General features: G+C 48.4%; 1 long non-coding RNA gene across 2 annotated transcripts; it reads left to right on the forward strand.

The window, feature by feature from the left end:
• Positions 1 to 1,592: 1,592 nt before the first annotated feature.
• Positions 1,593 to 7,735, forward strand: LOC119812615. Of its 2 annotated transcripts, XR_005285108.1 has the most exons (3): positions 1,593 to 2,382; positions 3,351 to 3,479; positions 7,540 to 7,735. It is a non-coding gene; the product is annotated as an uncharacterized LOC119812615 (long non-coding RNA). The 2 variants fall into 2 exon arrangements; XR_005285107.1 differs by having other exon boundaries at positions 1,593 to 3,479.
• Positions 7,736 to 8,031: the final 296 nt, after the last annotated feature.

The raw sequence follows: 8,031 nt of genomic DNA on the forward strand, positions 1-8,031 counted from the left end.
CCTTACAGTCCTGAGGACTTCAGAGATGCCTATCAGAACTCAACGGACAGCTTAGAAAGTGAACGGTGTTAATATGGCCAGGCCCTGTGTTAGACTGAGAACTGGGCTCCCAGTGTGCCATCTAGATCCTGCGAGCTATTCAGGAGAGCATCGCTTACATAAATGCAGCCGCTCTGTGTCCTTGTTTGTCTCTGTCCTAAAAATCCTCATGTTTACATGGACTAGGCTTGCTGCCAGTGATTTTGGTGAAAATTGGGCCATTAATTTAACACTCTCTGATTTTGCCACTTATGATCTAGTTTATTCTGGCAAACAAGCAGACATGGATGCAGTCCGAATTGTAGTTACACTCACAGAGGTAACTGGCAGAGAGCAAGGTGGGGTGTTGGGGTGTGGGAGCGAGGTATAGGGGTGAGGACACACCTAGCTTCTTGGTCTCTAGATGCTGGTGACACCTTGGCATTGGCTTGTAAATCTGCAAAAACTGTAAACTTGGGGTTTTTGCATCTTTCTATTTGCAGATTGTGCAGGAAGAAGGCATTTGGAAATCTGGTTTGTATCCTAGAGCCATGCCTGAGCTCATAGAGAAGACAGAGGTATTGGACTGTGTCATGTGTGTTGTTTGTGTTTGTGTGTGCGTGTGCACGATAAGTGTAGATGTGGATGGTGTGTGTGTGTGTGTGTGTGTGTGTGTGTGTGTGTGTGTATAGTTTTTCATCCCTTTCCAATAGATCTCTATTTAGACAGATACATTTTAGGATGTATGTATGATAGCCCCATACTACTGGGCATTAGTTACATACTATAAAATAATTACCCCACAAACTAACAGCTTTAACAATAAACACAGACAGTCTCATTGCAAAGATCAAAGTGTGGCTTAGCCCACTGGTTCTGGCTCAGGATCTCTCCTGAGGGTACACCAGGACCTCAGTGGTCGTGTTCTCTGAAAGACTGGACTGAAGCTGGGGAGTCAACTGACAACAGGACTCACGCAGATGATAGGAAAATTACTGCTAGCTGAACCCTAGAGTCCTGTCCCTCACCATGGAGCCTCTCCACAAGGCTGCTTGAATGTCCTCATGGCGTAACTGCTGGCCTAGCCTCAGAGTAACAGCCCTCCATCCCTACACTGTCCTCCCAGTCTCCCAGATCAGCCCTGATCATTGTGGAAAAGAACTAACACAGTGTGAATCCCAGGAGGCAAAAATTCCTGGAACCATCCTGGAGGGAACACATACCAGGAAGTCATGTGCGCTAAGATGCCTTACTGAAGCCAGGCAATGGTGGCGCACATCTTTAATCCCAGCACTCAGGAGGCAGAGGCAGGAGAATCTCCATGAGTCTGAGGTCTGCCTGGTATACAGAGCGAGTTCTAGGACAGCTGGGGCCACACAGAGAAACCCTGTCTTGAAAATACCAGAAAAAGGGCTGGAGAGATGGCTCAGAGGTTAAGAGTATTGCCTGCTCTTCCAATGGTCCTGAGTTCAATTCCCAGCAACCACATGGTGGCTCACAACCATCTGTAATGAGGTCTGGTGCCCTCTTCTGGCCTGCAGGCATACACACAGACAGAGTATTGTATACATAATAAATAAATAAATAAATAAATAAATAAATAAATAAATAAATAAATAATTTTTAAAAAAAAGAAAAAGAAAATACCAGAAAAAAACCAACCAGATGCCTCACTGATATCACTGTGTGATCAATACATTTAAAGATGGTGTGGCCACACTGTGGGGCTGATGAAGAGTTGTGGCTCCAATGGAGATGTCACTTGGTGGTAGGGAGCTTCCCTGGCATGCCCAAAGCCTTGGGTCCAGTCCCCAGGAAGGGGGTAGGTGCAGGCAACACAATGGTGAAGCCACGTATCAAAAGCATTCAATGGCCTGGACTCGGAGTAGAAATTGGGTCAGGGGGACTAAGTGGCCCAAAAGCAACAAGACCAGTCAAGAGTGTGTCTCTAAGGGTACATCCTGTCCTGGGACTCTTCCTCCCCATCTCAGTTCCCTGGCTGCCATGTGGTAAGCAGCCTTCTCTACTGCACCCCTGATCTGCCATAACTTCTTCCTCACCACAGGCCCAAAGTGATGAAGCCAGCCGATCATGGCTTGAGTCCTCTGAAACCCTAAACCAAAGCAAATGCTTCCTCTTCTAAGTTGTTTTCTCAGGTATCTTTTCCCAGCCAAACACAGCCGGAATCCCTGACCAGGCGGAACAGAAAATGTGGATCAGGGATGCCAACTGGGAGCTGGAGGTGACCAAGAAGAGAGGGAGAAACGAGTCTCCTTTGGGGAAAACCAGAAAGAGAAAAGTATTTTTCAGGCTGGGAGAGCCCTGAAGCGCTACAAGGCTGAAGGAACGGACCATGCTGAGCCAGTGAGTGCTAAGGATTAGTGAGAGGTACCCCGAAGGATGGGAGAGAAGCGTGAAGCCTATTATCAGACAATTCTGAGCTCATCTGAAAAGCTGGATTAAGGCCCACCTCAAGGCTTTGACCATGCTGAAGTGATGAGTCAGCAGTTCTTAGTTCCGTGCAGGCCCGGATTGAGTGCTGTATGCAGACTGTTCATTCTCAACAGCAGCCCTGCAAGAGTTGGGTTGTGTCTTGGTCACGTTTCCCTTGCTGTAAAGAAACACCATGACCAAAGCAACTTGTTTAAGAAAAGAAAAAAGAAAGCATTTAATTGGGGACTTGCCTACAGTTTCACAGGGCGAGTCCATGGCCAACATGGCAGGAAGCAGGGCAGCAGGCCGGCATGGTGCCGGCGCCGTAGCTGAGAGCTTACATCTGCTCCACAAACGGGAAGCAGAGAGAGCAAGACCGGTGGGCTCTTTAGACCTCAAAGACCACCCCTGGTGACACACTTCCCTAACAAGGTCACACCACTTAACTCTTCCCCAAACGGTCCACCAACCAGGGATGAACATTGAAATACATGAGGGCTGAGAGGAAGCCAAAGAGCTTATGCGATGGATGCTGGGGATAAAGCTGGGGGGGCGGCTAGAGACCGACAGCTAGGGTGAGGAGATGGCCCCTGCACCAGGTGTACAACTGGAGCTGACATGTCCTGGGGACCTCAGTACCCCAACTCTACAGTTGACAGAGCCCTCCTTAGAAAACAAAGGAAGCATAAGCCATCACAGTCCAGCAGGGTCCCTCTCTATCCTGCCTTGCACCTCCCTGATTTCACTCTTTCCAACCCAGGGACACCCTAAGTTTGCATCCTTAGAGCAATTGGGGTTCTGTGGCCCCAGTGTTTCTCTGTCTCTTTTCTTTCATGGGGTGACAATTTAAGAAAAGGTTTTTAAAATACCGAATGCTGTGGTTTTTATGTAACTTTCAGGTTTATCCAGTAACGGAAAGGAGCCAGAGCCAGTCACACATTGTGACTACTTCCTACCGTGGACCGCATCCAGGGCTAAGAGTTTTACAAGCGCTGTTTCCATGTCATTCCTCGTGAGGACCCCAACAGGTAGGCAGTTACTACCACCACTTTACAGGTAGGGAAACAGGATGAGAGGTTACACTGATCCAAAGTAGCCTATCAATGGGGCAACTACTTCCAAGGCTCTCTGTCGCCCCCTACTGTATGTTCTCTACTGGCACCTAAAGTCCTCTTGCCAAATAGAATCCTGCCATTGTTAGATCTCCTTTGTTGTTGTTGTTTTGTTTTGTTTTGCATCTTAACATTTATTTATTGTGTGGATATGTGCATGCAGAGGTCAGAGGACAGCTTCTTTCTTTCCACCATGTGGGTCCCCTATAAGGAATTGAACTTGTGTCGTCAGGCTTGACAGCAAACACCTTTTCCCACTGAGCCTTCTCTCCAGCCCCTCTGATGGCTTTCCACGGCCCTGAGGCTAGAAAGCACATAAGGACCTCTAAGCTGGATTCTGCTTGCTTCTCGGCCCCTGCCACACCCAGTGCTCTCCTTGGTCCTCGCCTTCCAAACTTAACCCCTATGTGCAGCTGCTCCCCTGGACTTTCTGCGCCTGCCTTTGCCGTCACTCTACAGTGTTGCTCCAAGGGAGGACACGCACCTAAACTAGCCTGAGGCACGTGGTCATGTCCTCTTTTGTTTGCTTGCTTGTTTGGGTTTCTCTGTGTAGTCCTGGCTGTCCTGGAATTCTCTCTCTGTAGACCAGGCTGGCCTCAAACTCAGAAATCCACCTGCCTCTGCCTCCCAAGTGCTGTGATTAAAAGTGTGTGGCCACCCACCACCACCCGCCTAAACAGATGCCCAATGGTCACTTTATGTCATAGCACCTGTCACTTTAAATTATCTGCATCCAGAGCTGGGAGGATGGCTCAGTGAGTAAGAGCACTGGTTGTTCTTCTAGAGGTCCCGGGTTCAATTCCCAGCACCCACATGGCTGCTCACAGACGTCTGTAACTCCAGTTCCAGGGAACATGGTACCTTACACAGACATACATGCAGGCAAAACACAGTGCACATCAAAAAAATAAATAAATTATCTGTATCCATTTTCATCCTTTTTTTTAAATCCCCACTGAGGGATCCCAAGTTCCCTGAAACCAGGAATGTTGCTGTCTCCATATTTAGAACATGGGCTGGAATCAAAAAAGATCCAGTGGGGATTTGATGAAAGACATAAAGAGGGTTAGAAAAGAGAAACCATGATTTGAATCCAAGTCAGTTTAGGATCCAGGGCTCTTCTCTGCCTTCTGGGGCCAAGGAGGTGGCTCAGTGGTTAAAGCACTGGCCGCTCTCCCAGGGGACCTGAGTTTGACTCACAGCACCCACGTGGTGGCTCACAACCATGTGTAATTCCAGTTCCAGGGGCCTGATGCCCTCTCCTGGCCTCTGATGGCATCTGCCAGACACACATACAGGCAAAGCACTCGTACATATAAAATTTTATTTGTTAAATTTATTTTACTATGAGTGTCTGAATGTCTTGTATGCACACATGTATGTATACCATGTGTATGCCTGTTGGATCTCCTGGATCTAGGATTACAGGTGTTTGTGTGTCATCATAAGGGTACTGGGGATTGAACCTGTGTCCTAGGCAAAAGCAGCAAGTGCTCTTAACCTCTGAGCCATCTTTCCAGCCCCACACACCAAAATATTAAATTAAAACATTTTCAGTCTGGTGCCAAGAATGACAGTGCACATTCAATCCCAGCTCTCGAGAGGGAGGAGCGGAAGGCACCTGCAGATGTTGGGAGGGAGGAGCGGAAGGCACCTGCAGATGTGACTGTGAGGAGACTGAGAAGGCCCGATGAGCCGGGCAGTGATGGCGCATGCCTTTAACCCAGCATTTGTGAGGCAGAAACTGGTGGAGCTCTGAGTTCGAGGTCAGCTGGGTCTACATAATGGGTTCCGGAAAAACAGAGAGCTACATAATAAAAAGACTGTATCTCAAAAAAAAAAAATCTTTTTTTAATTTACCTCAAGGGATCAAAGGAGATGAGGGCATAGTTCAGTAGTACAGTGTTTGCCCAGCCTGTGGCCCCGGGCTTGAGGGGACCCCAGGAAAGCAGACTCTGTAGACCTAGAATAACACCCTCCGCACTGCTAGCCACACCTCCACAGATGTGTGCGATGAGGAGGGAGACATTCCAACTATGCGTGTTTCTCGATGTGTGTAATTGTCAGGTACACAGATCACTCACGTCACTTAAAAATAATGCAAAACAGGCATGGCGGTGGACGTCTCTAACCCCAGCACTCGGGAGGTGGGGGCAGAACTCCTATGCAAGGAGGCCAGGCTGGGAATCTGAGACTCTCTCTCTCAAAGTAATAAAACAAAACAGTAATCACCAGCGAGATGGCTCGGTACGTCAAGGAACTTGCCTGGAAACGTGAATTCTATCCTTGGAACCCACATGGTGGAAGGAGAAAGATCTGCTCCTCCGGGTTGGGCTCTGACCTCCGTGCACACATGTGCTAGTGCAGTGCACAAGAGTGTACACTCACGCACACACACGCTAAATCTAAGAAGCAATTGCAAAGAGAAAAATACATGAAAAAGCAAGAGGCAATAGGGGCTTTAGAGATGGATCAGCAGTCGAGAACATTCACTGCTCTCCCAGAGGACCTGAACTTGGTTCCCAGCACCCACACCGGGCAGCTCAGAGCCACTTGGAACTCCAGTTCCTGTTCCAAGGGACCCAACACTCTCTTCTGGCCTCCTGGAGCATCCACATGTCTGTGGTGTATACTCATAGACACACACACACATGCACGAATTTATTTTAATTAAAAGCAGTAACAATAATATAGCATTTGAGCCTGGTGCACACTTGTAATCCCAGTGCTCAGATGGTAGCAGAATGACAAATTTGAAGCCTGCCTGGGGAACTTAATAAAGAACAAACGGGAAGCCGGCGGTGGTGGCACACACCTTTAATCCCAGGACTCGGGAGGCAGAGGCAGGCGGATCTCTGTGAGTTCAAGGCCAGTCTGTTCTACAAGAGCTAGTTCCAGGACAGGTTGAGAACCTGTCTCAAAAAAAAAAAAAAAAAAAAAAAAAAAGGAAGGTTTACCCCTTCTAGGTGAACTCTCCTCAGCTCCTTGGATCCAGACCCATCGTCTTCACACACCTCCCTCAGCTCCTAGATTGCTCCTTTTAGCCCACGATGGACACGACAGAGAATGTCAGCCTTACCCTGCCCCACCCACCCCGCCCCATCCAGCCTCACTCTGCCTCACCCTACACAGAACCAAGCTAAGAGAATTCTCTGAGAGCTGCCCTCTGAAGCAGTGCCTCTCTACCCAACAGGATGTCAGAAGCATGGGGAGCTTTGCAGATATGCAGACCCCAGGCCCTCCACCCCCAGCCTTCATGGAAGGGTGAGTCTTGTGGGGCAGGATGCTGTATGAATGATTCCCCTGGGCAATCCAGAGTCATGCGTTTATATGACAGCACTCTCATGATCTCTGCCTTGATCCTTGATGAGGCAGAACCACGTCACGTCTCCTAGTTTGGTCTTTTTGTTGTTGTTGTTGCTGTCCAAGGCAAGGTTTCTCTATATAACTAAGTCTTGATTGTCCTAGAACTCACTCTGGAGACCAGGCTAGCCTCGAACTCACAGAGATCCTCCTGCCTCTGCCTCTAGAGTGCTGGGATTAAAGGCGTGCACCACCACCTGGGTTTTTGTTTTGAGACAGGGTTTCTCTGTGTAGTCCTGGCTGTCCTGGAACTTGGCTCTGTAGACTAGGCTGGCCTCGAACTCACAGAGAATCTCCCGCCTCTGCCTCCCGAGTGCTGGGATTAAAGGCGTGCTAGTGCCCAGCCACTGCCCAGCTCCTAGATTGGTCTTTCGTATCTATCTCTCACCTTTGCTCAGGAATGGCTACAGAAACTGCACTTTTGCAAATGCTGAGGATTTAAGGTGGGGAGCCACCACCTTAGCCTTCTCCTCAAGGGTCTCTAACAACCAGATGGACATGGGAATGGTACCACAGCTGGTGCCAGCAAGCAGTTTATCTGCCCAGTTCTGGGATTATATGCCCATCTTCATCTTTCCAGCCTTTATGGTCACCTTTGTTTTTTTACCTGCAGTATTTGCAAAGACACTCAACTCTTCCTGTAGAGATGGAGCATAAAGGAATCCAATGACTAACTATGCACATAGCATCCCTCCTCAGCAAACTCCTGGAAAGATCCTCAGTAGAACAAAGAAAGCTTCCTCTAGACAGTCCCAGCTTTGATGGGCCAACCTGGAGAATGTTACTTTAAAACAATACCAAGAAAGATACATTTGGTAAAAACTGCTCTGTTCTTGTTGCATTTTGTTTCACCTTTCAAGGTAGCCTCATTCTGAAGCTCAGGCTAGATAGCCGAGGCTAGCCTGGAACTCCCAGTTCTCCTGCTTCAGCTTCCCAAGCGCTGGAATTAGATGGAAGCCTCCACGACTAGATTCTTGATCTTTTCATGGGGTAGAAATGCACTAATTGACTCTTGATGCTGGGCAAAAGCAGCATGCCTCCGCCTGCAGGCCACACTGGAGCAGTTCAGGACTTTATACAAGGCTTTGCCCAACTATAGACGGAC

Source organism: Arvicola amphibius, chromosome 4 (genome assembly GCF_903992535.2).
Source record: "Arvicola amphibius chromosome 4, mArvAmp1.2, whole genome shotgun sequence".
NCBI lineage: Eukaryota > Metazoa > Chordata > Mammalia > Rodentia > Cricetidae > Arvicola > Arvicola amphibius.